Source organism: Cnephaeus nilssonii (assembly GCF_951640355.1).
Source record: "Cnephaeus nilssonii genome assembly, chromosome: 6".
NCBI lineage: Eukaryota > Metazoa > Chordata > Mammalia > Chiroptera > Vespertilionidae > Cnephaeus > Cnephaeus nilssonii.
The window spans coordinates 67,047,128-67,065,731 of NC_137077.1; the positions used below are offsets into that span (position 1 = coordinate 67,047,128).

At 37.9% G+C, this 18,604-nt stretch overlaps 1 protein-coding gene across 1 annotated transcript in view; it reads left to right on the forward strand.

Moving 5' to 3' along the window:
* TRHDE (thyrotropin releasing hormone degrading enzyme) overlaps positions 1-18,604 on the forward strand; it is a gene marked incomplete at its 5' end in the record, with an annotated part of 366,323 nt that overhangs the window by 12,832 nt on the left and 334,887 nt on the right. The gene's annotated exons all lie outside the window — the stretch shown is intronic.

Sequence of the window (18,604 nt, forward strand, 5' to 3'; positions counted from 1 at the left end):
GCCAGGTCTATAGAATCTAAATATTTTATCATCTTTGCTTCACTCTAATTAATTTTTGAAGAAGTAAAACATATTGGATAGAGCTCTCTATTGAAGCTCTCTGTGCACCCTGCCTGATCTCATGCCTTGCCTTCTTCCTTACAGATAATAACTCTACTGAATTGGCATCCTGCCATTGCCATGTATATTATTTTGTAATTATTAAGTATGTATATATCCATTTACAATACACATCATGCTTTAAAATTTCATATAAGTGGTTTTATATTATAGATTGCATTCTGCCACTTATTTTCATTTCATTTTACTTTTTGCTTAAAATTATGTTTTTGTGGTTTATCTGAATAGAATGGTTGAGTGAATACATCAAAATTTGCATCTTCCTATAGATGAACATTTTTATTTTTCTGATTTTCAGTGATTAACAGCAATGCTCAGTGAACATTTTTGTACATATAAGTTCTGCCAATGTGCTAGAATTTCTGTACAGTGAAGAGCTTCTTTTAGCCTATAACACCCAAATGTATAAAAATATGTTCTTAGGGAAGGGTAGTAATAGGAAGCCTGGAGAATTATTGTTTGCATTAAATTTATAATAAGAATCAATTGGACTCTCTATGGCAGCTACTGTTTGCGACACCATAGTGTTCTAGGCACTGTTTGCATCCTACTGCATTTAATTAGTGAGGCTAGGTCAGCCATGCTAAGTTAGCAATTTCCTCCTTATTTCAATGGATTACACAATAAATATGCATTTATTTTAATTTTCATGTCAATCCTAAAGCAAGGTATTATGATCCCATTTTTCCAAATGAGTAAATTGAGGCTTAAAGAGATTAAGTACTTTCCCAGGGTTGCTTACAAAGTAAGCAAGTCAAACCTCTGTTGGTCTGATTTAAAATTTTAGGCTTTTCTGCCGTGTGCCCTAGGAGCTCTGTCTCACCACTTCACTTGTGTGTCTATAACGGAATTCAGGTAATGATTCTCCCCGTCCAATGGCCATCAGATTCAGTGTTGCTTGAACATAACAAAACAAGTGAATAGAAATCTATATTCTTATTCTGTAGGAAGTTCATAGCTCTATAATAACCTAAATTTTGAAATATAGGTTTGGCTAAATAAATGTTTCTCACTGTTACTTTCAATTTAAAGCACTGTGGAGCTTGTTTTAAAATATAAAATCTGCCTGCATACAAAATTCATGCCATTATTGAAGATTCTATATATATAAATTCAACTACATAATCATTAAAATAACATCCTAAATGCTGGCTACAGCGGGCTGGATGACATTTTACTTTTTGGAACTTATACTCATTTGATAAGTTGAATTCCTCTGATGTTTGTAATGTCTGAATATTTCGAGGCTGTACACATTGGACCATACACAGAAAAGGAACACCAAGACATCTCGTTTCCTTTTACGTCTTCAGAAGATGATGATTGACTTGCCTTGGGTCAGCTAGCAGCATAGGGTACAATGGAAATGTTTTTTCCAAGTATGTTTTCTTAAAAGTGTTCTCAGCCCTTCACAGTTATGCTTGCTGTTAAGTGACCCATGTTCAAGTGACCCAGACACACTCTAATTATTTAGACATGACTCTGTATTAGAGTTAAGAATCTAAATAATTGGTAAACATTTTAAAAGTCCTCCTTAATCATTTTTATGTAGGAAAGATAAAACATGCTACTAGAGAACATTGAAAGGTCAATTGAAGTAAAATTTTGGATTGTATAATCTACAAACACTGAGAAGTGTAGAAAGGAAAACAAAATTGCCATTGGGAGCTCTTATTTATCAACTGTGGAAATATGTTTTAAAGCCTGGATCTCTTTTTCTGTCACTCTTTGGAAATCCAATCTATTTTCTTTCCACTGCTTTTCCTCTTTATTACTGGGAGCCCATGGGAATGGCATTACTCAACTCTTAACAGCTAGAAGAAGTAGAAGTTTAGTTCTAAAATCTTGGAAGTGGGAAGGTTATGTGAAGTCCAGGAGGTCATTTTGGATCAGAAGCTGAGGCAGGTTCCTTCAGGATAGGAGAGAGAAACTTGAGTGGCATCTTAATACATAGCTTGATTGTAGCAGTGCCTCAAGTGTGCATAGTTGAAGCATCATCATTATTTGTTTATCAAGTTATCTACACTCTGCAAGGCATGATTCCGAGTAATTAGAAAGATAAAAAACAGTCTAAGATCCCTCTAGTACAGAGATTGCAAACGAAGCTTTCAGATTGAATCTAAGCCTGCAGACAGGTTTTGTTTACCCATCCCTAACATGGATTAACATTTTTATCATTAGTTGACAAAATTTAGAAATTGGGAGATTTCACATAAAATTATTTATTTATTGGCTTCTCTTGAAAAAATGGGAGGGTCGCTAGGCCCACATTACTGTGTGGCAATATTTGTTCATTCGTTTATTTCTTCAAAAGATATATATTGACTGAGTGTCAGGTATTGTTCTAGGCTCTGCTGATATGGCAGTGAACACAGGAGACAGGGTTTCTACTCTCAAGAAACTTACATCCTAATGAGGAGACAGTGACAATAAACAAATGTGTCATATATCAGGTGGTGATATATGCATGCGGAAGGTTAGTGTGGCCAACCCATTTACATGGGGCATTTGCTTTCCAGTGTAACTTAATCAAGACCACTTTTGTACTTTTGCATCTAGTCCACTTCACTATTGTATATTACCTGCTTTCATTCTGTAGACATTTGGATTTCAAACCTTTGACTAAGGACATAATTCAAAAGGGTAGCCAAGGAATGTGCATTGGAAAAGCAATGAATTTACCAATTGTGAATTAGTGTTACTAGCATTCAATAATTATCAAATTAAAGCTATAGAAACTAAGTTAAAGGCAGTTTTGAAGATGGAGAACTTGCTAAGGGTTAGATCTAGGTATGTGCGTCCTAGAGGAGATAGGACTGAGCGTGGCCCTGAATGATGATTTGGTCTCAGAGAAGAAGCTGAATGTAGGCATATAACCTGCAGCAGGGGAAGTATTAATAAGAAAAGACAAAGAGATAGGTATATCTTTGGGAAATAGTGTAGCTTTATGGATATAAACATGGATTTTAGAATCATATAGGTTTGCTTTCGAACTTTTGCTTTGCTTTTCTATGACCTTGGTTAATTACTTAGCCTCTCTTTACCCTGGTTTTCTTGTTTGAAAACTGGAAGTATGAATTCTTCCTTTATAATATTGTTCCAGTTACTATTATGGCATAATGAACTCCAGAATTTGTGGCATAACACAACCTTTTAATATGCTAAAAGTTTCAGTGGGTCAGGAATTTGGAAGGGCACAGTGGGGACACTGTCTCTTCTCATTGATGTCAGGGGCCTCAGCTGGAGAGACTTGATGAGTAGGGGTGACTTGCCTGCTGGAAAGCAGAATCCCCTGGACCATCTTCACTGTGTTTGGTTGTTCTGCCAGTCTGCTGCGATGTCAGCTCAGGCTGCTGGTCAGAGCATTTGTATGCGGCCTTCCCACATATCCTGGGCTTGCTCAAAGCATGGTGGCCTCAGAGTGGTTGGACTTCTTACATGGTGACGTAGCTCCAAAGGCGAATGTCTCAAAATAATTAAGTAGAAGCTTTATGACCCTTTTGGACTTATCCTCAGAAGCCATACAGCATCACTTTTACTGCTTTTTAATGGGTACAAGTTAAGTCATTAAGGATGATTCTGATTTGATTGAAGAGAGCATAGACCCAATCTCTTGATGGGGAGTGTCAAAGAATTTGTGGACTTGTTTGAAAATCAATACAGTTTGCTCTCTGGTCACAAATTACTTACATTCATTCCACATATAAAATGCACTCACCAGTAAGTTTGATTCATTATAGCATCAGACTCAAGTTTGAGGTGCAGGATCTCACCATCTAGTTTAGGTCTGGGTGCAGATGAGAGTACTTGGGTTTGGTTTCTTGGGCATGGTTTCTCTCTTCCTGAGTTCCTATTAACTAATTAGACAAATGATCTATCTCCACTCCTCACCCCCAAGAGACAATGGTAAGATGAGAATATGACTGTTGCAATAGACCTTTTCATTCAAGAGTAGAGAACAGCCCTAACTGGTTTGGCTCAGTGGATAGAGCATCGGCCTGCAGACTGAAAGGTCCCAGGTTCGATTCTAGTCAAGGAGATGTATCTTGGTTGCGGGCACATCCCCAGTAGGAGGTGTGTAGGAGGCAGCTGATTTATGTTTCTAACTCTGTCCCTCTCCCTTGCTCTCTGTAAAAAAAAAAAAAAATCAATAAAATATATTAACAACAACAACAACAAAAAGAATAGAGAACAATGAGAAGATACAGCATTTGCTGGCCTGTAGCAATTTTGAAATCCAACTGGGCACATGTTGACAATTCCTTAATTATGGCTCATTGCTGTTCTTTCTGGAGCGTGGCCCCACCCTTTGGGCTCTTACGTTTTGTCTTTTAAGGCATCTTTTCTCTTCCAGTTAAAAAGAAGTTTGTATTTACAATTGAAAAACCTTCTGAGCTTACTTTCTACTAGGAAAAAGTTCAGGCTCCAAAGGCTTTATTTTTCTTTTGTATTGGCTCTGTTGCTTTAAGTCCAAGCATGTATAGAATTTTATATAATTTATAATTATATAAAGAATGTTGGCTTTTTATACATCAAGTTATATCCATTCCATTAGACAAAAACTATACCCATCGGTCTCTTTAAGATGAGCCTTGAGGCATTTGCCCTTAGCATTCATAGATGCTTTATTGTTTAACAGGAAGGGTTTCGAGGCACACCTTTAAGGTCCTAAGAAAACCTTTTGTCTTTTTCAAAAGGCCTGTGAGGCATCACTTTAAGAGTGTCTGAAGTCTTCATTTCTGAAGTCACATTCTTAGTTGCATCTTTAGACCATGTTTCCCTGATAGTGATGTGTATTTTTCCCCCTGGGGCTGTTTCTTACTTTGAAAATCTTTTGCTATCTTGAGAGGCAGGGTTGAAGAAAGAGTTTACATTTCAAACTCAGCAAGTCCTAATTTTTTTCTAAATTTTGCTTAGAAACTGGACAGTTAATTCTTAAGCTCTTCTCTCCTTTTTTTGCAATTTTTATGGCCAATGAAAAGAAGCCAGGTGGTACTTTCAGTGTTATGCCTGGAAATACCCTTATCTAGAAAATATAGTTCAGTAGTTATAGTTCTCATTTTCCATGATACTATAGGGAACACTGTTGCCAAACTTTCTTCCAGTATATCACAAAATTCCCCTTTCGTGTAGCCCACAGTACTACTCACCTTAGTATTCTTCAAGCCCTCACCCACAGCTTCCTCAAGCTTTTGCCCCAAAGCCAATGCCACATGTTTGAGGCTTAGTTATGTCAGTCCCCCACTTCCGGGTGCTAAAATAGGCTCTAATTGGTATTGCTGAATAAGAAATCACTCTAAAACTTAGCAATAAAAAGTAACAATTTTTAATGGTTATGGATTCTGTGGGTCAGGAGTACAAACAGTAAAGAGCAGGGAATGACCCATCTCTGTTCTACAATGTCACAGCAGTAGAGACTTGATATGTGGGCATAATTTGACAGCTGGGAGCCAGAATTATCTGGGGCTTCTTTACTAAGTGTCTTTACTTGATGTTAACTGTTATCTGAGCCCTTAGTTAGGGCTCTCATCTGGAGCATCTATGAGTGGACTTTCCATGTGGCTTGAGCTTCCTTGCAGAATGGTAGCCTAATGTTGTCAGACTTGTTACTGGCCTCTAAAGGTGAATGTACCAAAAGATTTACACTGCCTGTTCATCTATATAATAAAAACCTAAGTGACTGTTACAGCGGAACAATAAGAACGACCGGTTGCTATTATGCGCACTGACCACCAGGGGGCAGACGCTCAACACAGGAGCTGCCCCCTGGTGGTCAGTGTGCTCCCACAGGGGGAGTGCTACTCAGCCAGAAGCCAGGCTCATGGCTGGGGAGCACAGCGGCGGTGATGGGAGCCTCTCCCGCCTCCAAGGCAGCACTAAGGAGCAGCAAGCCAAACGGTAAGGAGCAGTGAGCAGGTGGGTGGTAAGAAGCGAGGGGTCCTAGACTGTGAGAGAGTGCAGGCCAGGCTGAGGGACACCCCCATACACCCCTCTCCCACCCCAGTGCCAGAATTTTGTGCACTGGGCCTCTAGTTCCATTATAAAAGGTTACATAGATTATATTAGTCACCATCATTTTCTTCTCTCTCTCTCTCTCTCTCTCTCTCTCTCTCTCTCTCTCTCTCACACACACACACACACACACAGATATTATATTACCCTTTCTGACCTAGCCTTAAGAAGTTAAACAGTGTCACCACTTTGGGGTCATTCTGTTAGTTGTAAACTTAGGTTGGCCCAGATTCTAGCAGAGGGTTCATAGCCCCATTTTCAATGGGAGTAGTATCAAAGAATTTGAAGACTCATTTGAAAAGCACCACAGTTGTTATAAGTATTATAGGAAATTATGTTTATAAAATCCTGAACATAGTGCCTGACACATTGTACTGACTCTAATGATGACAATTAATTTGATGAGATTCAGAAGTCATAGGAGGGAGTAGTGATATTTAACTTTGAGAGGTAGATGGAAGCCAGATTGTTAAAGAGCTTGATGCCTGGCTAAATTTTAAAATTTTGTTTAGTTAACAGTAAGAGCCACTGAAATTTAAAAGCTGGAGACAGGACACATGTAATTTTTATAATCTGCATTCACAATGTGTAGACATGAGGAGATTAGAAGCAGAGGATCCATTTAACTAGTAGGAAACTCTGAACTAGAGTGGTTATAATTTAAATGAGTGGCATAGTATAAATATGAAAGGCATTTTAAAGGAAGAATTGGTAGTACTTGGTGAGAAACAAAAGATAGGAAAAAGTAAATGTAGGGAAGCAAAAGAGTCAAGAGTGACTTTAAGGATTAAGTCAATAACAGCTCTGTAGTTTCCATCCTTCATATTCTCTGTGTATTCTAATTGGCTCTCACAACCAAGGAGGGTTTTCATTTGCCTTGGCCAATCTCATGGATGTAAATTACACTGTTGTAACTGGTTATATAGACCTTCTTAGTCAGCATTCTTTATATTAGCAAGTTACAAAATCTCAATTTCAGTGTATGCAAAAAGGGAAATTTATTATAAAGATATTGGGATAGCTCAAAGAATCTCAGGTCAGAGATGGACCTGGGGCTTAGAGCACTGTGAGAAATTTGGCAATCCTGTATCAGGTCCTTGTCAGTGCTTCTGCTTTGCTTTCCTCTCTCACCATGGACAGGCTTCCTCTGTTGTTGGTTCACCTGGTGAAATATTGCTGCCAAAAGTTTCCAAGCTTTCCATATTACAGTGAAGCCACCAAGAGGGAAAGGGACCTTTATAAATTCCCAAACATATAGGGAGCGTCTTGGTTACCCTTGCTTGAATCACATGATCATCTTTGATCACTGTGGCTAGAGAGTACACATGTGGAATCACATAATAGGAACATGGCATCTTCTGCTTTACCTCATAGATGGGAGTGTGTGGCAAAACAAGGAGTTTCTAGAGAAGGAATGCTAGGCAAAACCTACTACCAGTGCCCCAGATGTATTTTTAGCTGACTACCATGGGAAGAATACACTAAATTTTCCATGGTGGTATATACATATACACCCAGGAGTGTACACACACACACATACATGTGATGAACATTTCTGATGCTCAGGGTTCTAGTGATGATACTGTGTATATATATTTAAAACATGCATGCATATTAAAGCATGTATCCTACTGAAAATGAAATTTAGGTCTCACTTTAACAAGAGAAGTAGAGAACTGTGGGTTAATGTACTCTAAGCATATATTCTAGTTTATAAATACCCATGTTAATAATAGGAGTCCTTTTGTCACTAGACATTCTGGTTAAATTGCGGTACAAATATAACAATGGCCCATTGAGAAAAAAATCGTAACAAAAGAGTTGGATTACTAAGCTATTAGGAATATAAGTAGAGGGTTCCTGACTACCCCAAGAAGAGTTAGTCATCCTCCTCCTCTCTACTCTTAGAATACTGTGTGCACTCATCCTTTATACTCATTATCTCGCTGTTCATAGTCCTTTCTTGCTGTCCTTGTTGCTCATCTAGACTGTGGATGCTTTGAATGCAGGCAAAGTGTCTTACTCATCTTTGTAAGATCAGCAGCTTCTATTGTATGTAGAAAATGGTAGGTACTCAGTGAAAGTCCATTGAACATCCAAATTAGTGAATTCTCTTCAGAGAAGTCACAATGTCGGTGGTTTCCAAAACGTTTGGTTAGGTTAATATATAAGGCATGAAAATTAATGAGAAGTACTTTTGACCAATATTGAACTAAAATTAATAAATGTTGTAGTACAGATATTACCACTTTAAGGCATTCTGGTGGAAGATATATGTGAAAAGAGGAAAAAGGGGACATACATATGTAATACTTTCAACAATAAAGAATTATTAAAAAAAAAAAAGGAGCATTGAGTACTGAGTTTTACTGCAAACAGGGAACTGAATTCAGGGCAGAGTCCAAGCTCTGGAGAATCTAGCATAGGGGAGGAGAAATGGGAATTTTATTTTATTTTTATTATTTATTTATTTAAAATATTGATTTCAGAGAGGAAAGGAGATGGAGAGAGAGATAGAAACATCAATGATGAGAGAGAGTCATTGATCGGCTGCCTCCTGCACACCCCCTCCTGGGGATGGAGCCCACAACCCGGGCATATGCCCTTGACCGGAATTGAACCCGGGACCCTTCAGTCCACAGGCTGATGCTCCATCCACTGAGCAAAACCGGCTAGGGTGAAAAATGGGAATTTTAAAGCAAAGTCTCTGTGTTGTTGATGAGCTGGCGATAGCTGGTTTGTCAGCTAGGTGGGCCTCAGCCAGTTGGGTGGTCTGCTGTCATGTGTGTGACAGTCTTGGGATTATAGCACCTAGCTCATTTTTGCTGCTTGAGAGATATGCCTGAGCCAAGCTTGGATCACCCAGTCAGGTCTTGTCAGCAGGCAATGTGGGCAGGTCAGGAATTTCTTGGAGTCAAGAAGTTTGAGAAGTTAAAAAGAAAAATAATATAATTGATGAACCTCCTTAAATTTCATTAGTGTGGTAGAACAGAGCTGATCAGTTCTGTGAAGGAGAGTGTAGTGAAGAAATGGGTACAGTGATTTTAGGCTCTGTTTTTAAGAGTGCTAGAAAGAATAAGAAAATACAATGTGCAGAGACTACTGTAAGTGATTTTTATATTGCAGGAGAGCCGAATCTATAAGAAGAGAACCAAAAAGTTTCCAGACAGTAGCCAAGGGCTACCTGATGTTTAATGGCTTGTCCTTGTTGGGGACCTTTCTGTTTAGACCTTTCTGCAAGTTTTAAGAACCTTCGGAAAGGAATAAAGAAAGCAGATATGGTGGAAACTTGGGAGACTGATAAGGAACCCATGGTCAGCTGTCAAGAGGGTAAGACATCTAGAGTGACAAAGTTTTGTTGAAATCGTAACCCATGGTTTCCAGAGAGGCAGAGAGGAAAGGAAACTGAACCCATAATGGAAATGATATTCATGAATAATGGATTGGGATGGTTGAAGAATAGAACTCACCATGAGAATAAAAAGTAGGACTGGACTGTTGAAATGAGTGAGATGGAAAGAAAGTCTGATAGGAGGGTTTCAGATTTCAGGGTGAGTTGGAGGAATTTTAAACCTGTTACTGCAAAGTTGGATAGACTAAGGTGATTAAAGATAGAATCATGGATTTGGCAGATATAAGGGAACTGTGAGCCCATATTAGAACAAACTTCCAAAATGCTTTAAGGGACTCCTTGTTAATATTGGTAAGAAAGCTGTAAGCCAGGTTTCAGACTCTTAAAGTGTGAGTAGCACCTGGAGTCCTAGATGGGGAAGAGGATTAGTGAAAGCCATGGACTTCAAAAGAGGAGAGTGCTTTTCATGGAACTGGAGGAATGATGCTGTTAAAGCAGTGATGGGAGATCTAGGAAAGTTATCATCTTTCTCTCTGGCTCTGGGTGTGGATGAGAGCAGATCTAAATAAGGATTAGAATGTGGACAGAAGAGGCGGGCATCGGGTTGGTGTAAGGGATAAGAGCTGTTGATAATAAAGATTAGTTACACAGCAGGTGGAATGGTTGTCTGGAGGGACATGTTAACAGTAGAAGATGAAAAACTGAGTAGGCAAAATTTAGTTAATGGAGGAGCTTATAGACCTATCCAGGCCCAATGTTTCCATTGGGATATTGGTGTAAGGCCATGTGCCTCAGCAAATCTCCATCCCCTGGTGCCAGGCCAGGGTTGATGGTGGATTCATGATGAATGATAATGGATTTTGTTATATAATCCACAATTTATCAACTGCGCTGAGGTTTAAGAGTCTACATATAGAAAAAGGCTAATAGAAGCTAAGGGAATAACTGAAAGTAAGAAACAAACCTACAACACAGAATAAATAGTTCAGTCAGTGTAGAGTATTCATGATTGTAGTATGTTTATACTTGATAATGTGTGTGATGGATTGTAGGGTGCCAAGCCAGGTTCTTTGCTCTCTTAGTAGGGCTTGGAGATGATTCTGGCTGTGATCTTTCCTTCAGCCTTCCTGTTTGGATTTTGGGTGGTAACAGTAGAGGCCACCAGTCAAGTTGTCTCTTTGATATGGTCCTGGCATATCTAGAGTAAAGTAATAGCATATAATGTGATAATCTAGAAGGGTTTGCTTTCCCCTTTTTTGCTGTTTCCTTTCTTTCTGACTTTAGATTTATTATTATAGTTATTATTTTCTCTTCCCTCTTCTTTTTCCGTCTAGTTCTCTAGGATTTTTACTTTAAATAACTGTTTCACCAAACCTTTATAATCCAAAGAAGGTAGAGTTTTGTGTGATATTGAGGAGGGAAGTGATAAAAGACAAGTTTTGGATATTTAGGCTGGGGCCAGATCATGAAAGGATTTGTGTCATGTTAAGGACTTTTGGAATTTATTCTGCAAGCAGAACCGATCCCTTAAAGGATTTGAGCTTAGGAGGACTTCTAGTCATATCAGGAGCTTTCTGAAGCAGCATGGGGATAATATAAAATGTCTTATCACATTTGCCAAAACAGTCCCTTTTCTCTATTATTTACCTGGCCAGATCGGTTTTCCTGTTTGATTAAGGATGCCATACTGGTGTAGCTCAACTTTTCTGAGGGTCAAGGAAGAGGCAGTAAGTGGATGTATGGCAAACAAGTGGAGTTGCTTCAATTGTGGATGACATAAAAAAAAATAACCAATCTTTTGCATTTAGTCTCAGACACAAAATGTGCATCAGTCCAGAGAAAAATCTGTGGGTAACCATGATGTAGAACAAATGATGAAACAAATTCTATTTTAATGGTTTGATGTTACTCAGATTCAAATGATTATTCTAGGATTTGATGGCAGATTTCAGAAAGACTAATGAGGATCTTTGGTTGAGGTATATTAATATTTCTGGAGATGGAAATTGCAGGAAACAAAGAAAAATTCTTTGCTGAAGAATCAAATATTATTCTGGGAAATTCTTTGTATTTAGTTGGATAAATAAAATTGAATATTCAGAGTGAAAGCAGACATCACAAGTACTAATAGTACTGTCTGTTCATAGCCACTGCCACCTACTAATGTTTCTTGACTTCCATTTCTTACCAGATGGCAGGAAAGAAATTTGCTGGGTTTGTGAGATGCTGTAGTTTTCTGATTAAGTTTAATTTGGGGAGGAACTAGAGAATACCTAAAACCAATGACTATCCATATATACTGTTCACATGGCACTGGAAATTATTTATTTCTACCATATTTCTTAAACCCATATCACACATTTCTTCACAAATATATATTGAGCAACGGTGTTCAATCATGAACAAATATTTGGAGGATTCTGGCATAATTAAGAAGATCAAAGAGAGAACAGACTAGCCACAATTCATAAGAAGTTTACATAGATGTAGTACTTTGAGTGACAGGGAGAGGAAGCATTCTAAACTTTTCTAATGAACCTTCATTAGAAATGAGTAGATAGCAAGTGTTTGCTCTGAGCTTAGCACCTTGCTAAATACTACACATAAACCCACAGGTAAGGTCTAGAATTTGTTTCCAAGAGGTTTAGGAGTTAGTTGTTGAGACGTGATAAACACACTACCACACACTGATGGCACAAGCACTACTTTGTAAAGGAAAGGTAAACTCTGTGTTATGATAGATGTCAAAGAACAGAGAAAGAGATCAACGAGGACACAGGTAATTATTGAAAAGATCTGGATCATGAAGGATGGGTGAATTTGGGTAGGTGGAAGGCAGATTAGAGAGCTTTCTTTGTGAGGTGAAGAGAGTATCCAAGGAAGGGGTGAATGTAAAGTTGACTTCAGAGTAAGAAGGTTAGTATCAGTTATTTCGATGAAAATATCTGAAAGCAACTCAGGAAAACTTAAGCAATAGAGAATATCCATAGTAGGATCCTGGAGAACTCACAGAAATGAAGAATTAAACAATTATTTTTTTGGGAAGGATAGCCTTGAGGAGCTAGACAGCAGATACCAATAACAATCTTTTGGAGGCACTGTCATCAGATTATTTTAGCTGCAGTCCTCAAAATCCTGTGAGAGAGAAAGAGAGAAAGAGAGCAATTTGTTTTGCCTGCATAGAGTGTCCACCTCCAGGGATGATTAGATGCTGGGGTTTCTTTATTGGCCCACCTATCAAGGGCAGATGGACTCTGGGGAGGGGTAGTGTTTCAAGGACAAGCAGCATGACATTATAAAAAAAGGGAGCATTATACCTTGTAAGCAAAAACATCAGATAAAAACAGATCTAATTAATTGAGTACTTACTAGCATTGTTCTAACTATTATTTCATTTAATACTTCATTTACTAGTAATGGTTTGAGGCAAGAACTGTTATCCCCATTTTCAAGATGAGGAAAATGAGGCACTGAGAGAGTGTCCCTAACTTACCCATGATTATGTGTCCCACCAGTGGCACAGCTAGCATTCAGACCCAGGCAGTCGAGCTCCAAAGCTTGTACTCAACCAACTTGAATCCCAAGGAAGATGCAAGGTGGAATTGCAAGAAGTGAAATTAAATAGGTAGAGCGAGGTAAAAAACAAACAAACAGATTAGATTGGAAATGGAAAGAAATAAGGATCCCCAAAGGATAAGGGAATGGCATGGTAAAAGTAAGGTTTTAGAAATATTAACCTTGAAAAGAGTGTTAAACAATTTGGAGGGGAGAAAGCCTAGAATATGAAAGCCCACCAGGTCATAATCAAGCCTGGATAATGTAGGTTTAGACCTGGTAAAGACAGATACACTCACTGACTGTCTACATGTCTTATTCACATGACAATGAAATAATTTTACATGTAACTCCATGAAATGCTGTGGTCAATTACTGAGTTAAGATTCTAAAGTGTATTAGTATACTTTATCCTAGCACAGAAACATAACTGTTCTAAGCAGTTTTCATGTTCTCTCTGCAGCCTTGCCCCAGCCAGATTTTTTTCCTTCTTTCTAATTCTCCTTGGCTCATTGTCTTAATAAGTTCTTACTGCTATTTTCTGTACATTTTTTCTTACTTTTAGATTGCAAGAGCAGTGAGGACATGAATTGTTCCCACTGAAAAACACACTCATATAATACATTACTGGTATTATATCAGACACACATATAATGTATAAGAATGGTACATATATAATGTATATGTATGATATACAGAAATTATATATATATATATATATATATATATATATATATATATATATATATAATTTCTGTGAGCTTCCCAATGTGTCTCCATACTATATTATTACTCCATGGTATCTTGCACAATTCCTTGCCAATAGCAGTCACTAAGTAATTATTCGAAGCAAGGATGATATAGGAGGCATTTGAAGGAAAAATCAATAGGTCTTAACGAGTGCTTTGTCCGGGTGACAAAGGAATAAAAATGAATCAAAGACAACTTGCTAGGTTGCTTGACTGAGAGGATAGTACATTAGTGCAGTGCCCTTACTTCTGGCCATTTTTCTCTTTGCTTTCTTTCTCCTCTTCTCTCACTTCCTCTGTGAAGTTCTAGGTTCAGGTGGAGGATTGGCCTTTGTGGAAGTAGCTTTCAAGAGGTAGTTTGCAATGGCCAAGCAGGATAGATTAGAGGGGAAGACGGGAAGTACTGCTATTTCATTTTGTCACCCCAGCATAAGGCCATTGTGAAGTGCTGCCCAAACTTGTAGTGTTTGTTTTTTCTGTGGTTACCAACATTATGCAAGTGATTTATAACCTCATGATTAGCGAAAAGTGAGGTGGGTGTAAGGCATGTTTCTTTATGGATCTGTCATATGTGGGAATATGGAATCTTTCCAAGTTTATAGGAGAATTGCTCCCAGAGAAAAACCAGGGAGAGAAAGGTATTTGAAGACATGGAGGTTACACCAGTAACACAAAGTTGTCTGTGTCTCTTATCTATGTCCCCACATAACTAGAGAAAATTTGACTTTGGATGGTGGGCACACAGTGCAACATACAAATCTTGTAACATGGAAACCCACAACTGAAACCAATATGATCATATTAATCAACATTACCCTAATACATTTAATAAAACATGTTGTATATTATTAGTTACCAGGCTATGATTAAAGGTGGGGTGAAGAAAAAGGACATAAAAATTAAAAGATGAAAAAGCATCTATTGGAGCATCACAAAAATCATTCATTAAATTATTTTAATATTTTATTTTAAAATAGCACTATATTATTAATAACTTATTATGTGTCAGGTGTTATTCTAAGAACTTTACACGGATTATCTTAATTAATCTTCATAATGATATTTTAGGAAGTTTTCTATCACAATAATTTTTATACTCTACAGATGAGGAAAAAGGCTTAGACACATGACATAACGTGCTCCTCATAACACAGTATTAAATGCCAGCTGGGACTCAAGCTCACATGGTCTGACACAGGGCCCGTGCTCCTCTCTATTATCTTACAGTTGTTAAGGTTGAATGTCTACAGAACACACACAAGGGTGTGCACAAGCATGGTCTCTTTTTTTCGTGAAATTTGTTTTCTAGCTAGCTCTGAGATGCTTCTCAGACACTGTGTATTTTGGGCGGATCTGTAGGGAAAGGCCCCTTCCACACCTTTCAGAACAGTTTCTCAACCTTGACACTGTTGGTTTTTGGTTAGGTAACTTATTGTTCTGGGGGTCTGCCCCGTGCATTGCAGGATATTTCACAGCTTCTCTGGACTCTACCTTCTGGATGCCAGTAGCACTTCAGTTATAACAACTGGAAATGTCTCCTGACATTGTCAAGTGTGCCCTTACAAATTCACCCCTGATTGAGAGCCACTGATCTACAAAGATGACTCGGTGGTTGATGACTCTATGAAAGATATGGAGGTGACTCCATTTGGATGTGTGTGGCCACCCTGGAGCATGTATTTAAGAGGTGACCAAGACTCATTTAACTCACTGATATTTACTTATTTCTGCAGGTAAACGTGCATACAAATTCAATTAGAAGAAATATAGATTACATCATTAGATACTTTGAGGTTCTGTGACTCTACTCCCTCTTTTTTTTCAAGGGCATATCCTGGAAGTCACATGTGAAGCATTTTTAAAAGAAATTCCCATTGGCTGTAACTTTCTCACATGTTATACCAAGGTGCAAAGTATGATGGCAAATGTAGTCTTTATTGCATAAGGCCATGTTAAGTTAAAAAATGAAGGACTCTTAACACTAAAGAACAGGAGATTGTGAACCGGCCAGTGGTGAACCTGAGGAGGGGCAATGAAGGATTAAAGAAAACAGACAAGAGAATATAGTTGGGGCCAGGTGGATCACTGCCTGGATGAGGAAACAGTGACCCAGCCTATAAGCCAAGTCTTTATTTTATAGTCAGATCACACAAAGCAAAACAAGGGAGTGGTCAAGATGTTTCAATGTTCTTGCGAGTTTCAAATCTACTTAATTACAAGCACCTGAGAATTCTATTAAGCTTTGTTTTGGCAGCACTTGCTGCACCTCCTGCAGCCCACATCCCTCAGCTACCTAGGACTACAGGATCAGACTATACCAATAAGGTCAAGCTTACATACACCATAGCCTTTGGCTATAATTGTACTGGGAGGGCTTTGCCCTCCAAGCTGGGATTGTATGTGGCTTTGCCACAAGAGGACCATGCCCTCTCATCAGTCCGAGGCTTGAACCTGTCCAAATGCTGTAGCCGCTCTCCACAGGATTGGACATTGGTAGGCAATTAACACTCCCTGCTATAGATTGTTGTTATTAAAACACAATAACAGCATTGAACACTATTAAACACTTAATGTGTGCCAGGAGCAGTGAAAAGCACCCATGTCATGCTGCTACTGTCATCCTCTTTTATAAATGAGGGAATGGAATTTTGAAGGGCTTACCAATTTGATCCTTGTCACATAGTTCCCATAGTTGGTGGATGTTAGAACTGAAGTGTTGAACAGGTTCTATCTAGTTCTACAACCATTTTCCTGAGACAATCTAATTACAATAACATGATTGCCCAAAGGAACCTACTAGTTACCATTTTTAGAATCTTTAGATTTAGATATAAAACATATTTGGTCCTTATTGGTAATGAGAATGTCAATAGTCCTTTATCTTTCAGATTTTACTAGAATTTTACTATTGTATATTTTTAATTTAATATTTACTTTGTTTTCTAAGTTCTAAATGGGGAAAGGAAATAAGGTGGGTGGTTGCAGAGGGAGCCTGATGTTATTTAGTAAATTTGGTAACATTATCAGTATATAGTGCCCCCAAATCCAGGAGCACATACATAAATATTAGAACAGTTTGGAGTCACAGTGATCCTTTCAGATTGTGATTCATAGAAAATATTGTTTGGTGTTTTCCATGACAACTAATACATGACTCAAATAGAACAATTCCTAGCTAAGCTTATTTATCATCTTAAGACAACACATCCAAAGAGCAGCCTCTGAGAAGTCTTAGAGCAGTCTGTCTAATCAAGAGGCCAGCTAATGATGAGTTCCTCATAGCTGAGATGATTATTCTCATCTATATTTTTTCCTTAGATTTCTTTTGACTCTCAGTATCATGAGCCAGATTATATACAAATTTGAACCAGGGATGTTTTAGTAAATTTTTAATATAAGGAATATATATTTTTTTCAAGTCCATGATTAACCTTTTAAATAGCAAGTAATTCATAGCACACTTAGTCTCTTCAGGGAGGCATTTCTTCTGTCAACAGTTGTATAGGGTTGTGGATAAGTAGACATCAGTCTTACTTTCCCAGATGCCTGTCATCTTATCCTGTGTTAGATAAATATTGTGACAGACAGACAGAGAGAGATTGAGATTGACTTTTTAATTAGCACATTCCACCAAAAAAAAAAAAAAAGACCCTGTTAAAATTTCAACAATAATAAATGCCTCTAACTCTGGAAGATAGTTTCATGAGTATTATATCATCTTTCCTTTCTTTCTTTCTTTCTTTCTTTCTTTCTTTCTTTCTTTCTTTCTTTCTTTCTTTCTTCCTTTCTATTTTTCATTCAAAGTATTCAAACTACAACAATGACAACAAAACCATTCTGGCAAGGTTTTAAAGGTGACATGTGACATGTTCATTAGAAAATACTAAGTGTTATTCCACAAATTAGGTTAAATCATTTTCAACAATTAATACTTTCTAAAAAATAGATTATTGAATCCCACTGAAGCCTCCCCACTCAGTCATACAAATAATTATTAAGGAAGATGTTGGAACACTGTTGGTGTTCATGGTATGAATTTTGCAAATGAAATCATGGAGGCATAAATTGCCATTGATATCAAGCCAAATAATTAATTACAAAATGGTGAATTAGAATCCAGGAGGATTTGGGCTATAAGAATCACTTGCCTCTTTAGTAAATGGTCTTAATATTTTCAGTAGGATATACACTACCAATATGAGAACATTTGTATCAGGATATATCTGCAATTAGAGAAAGGAAATTTCTGTCTGATTTAATATAGAGCAGCAAAGCATTCCCAAGCCAGGCCAAAAAATCAAAAATCAAAACAAAGCCAACCAAGCAACCAAATCCCTAAAAAAACCCTAAAAATCAAAACCCAGCTGTGATGAGATTTTATTGTTGAAGATACAAGGTCTGTCTAAATGAGTGTGTACAATCTGACAAGTGTAGATAATTTTCTTTAGTAATTTTATTGGTCCCACTGATTCTGTCCCTTAAATTCCTTTCTTCTCCTTAAACAAGACTTAATTATCCCTCCTTGCACTCCAAATTGTGGAACACACTCCTGGATTTCTGCTGTGGTGTTCTATCTCTCTCTGCCTTGGCTATCATTACTTCCTAGCCAATCTGGGTGTGCATCTTAGTTGTGTAAACAACTCTGTCTTGCTGGGTTACTACCAGTGAGAGACAGTAGTCCTAAGACTGGTCCTGTAGTTATGATGGTTCCATCATCCCCCTTTTCTCTCCACTTGCTTCAAGGCTGAGAATTTGTTCTGCTGGTGGGATTCCAATTGAAACTCAGCTTTCTTCCAAAAAAGTGATGAGATTTGAT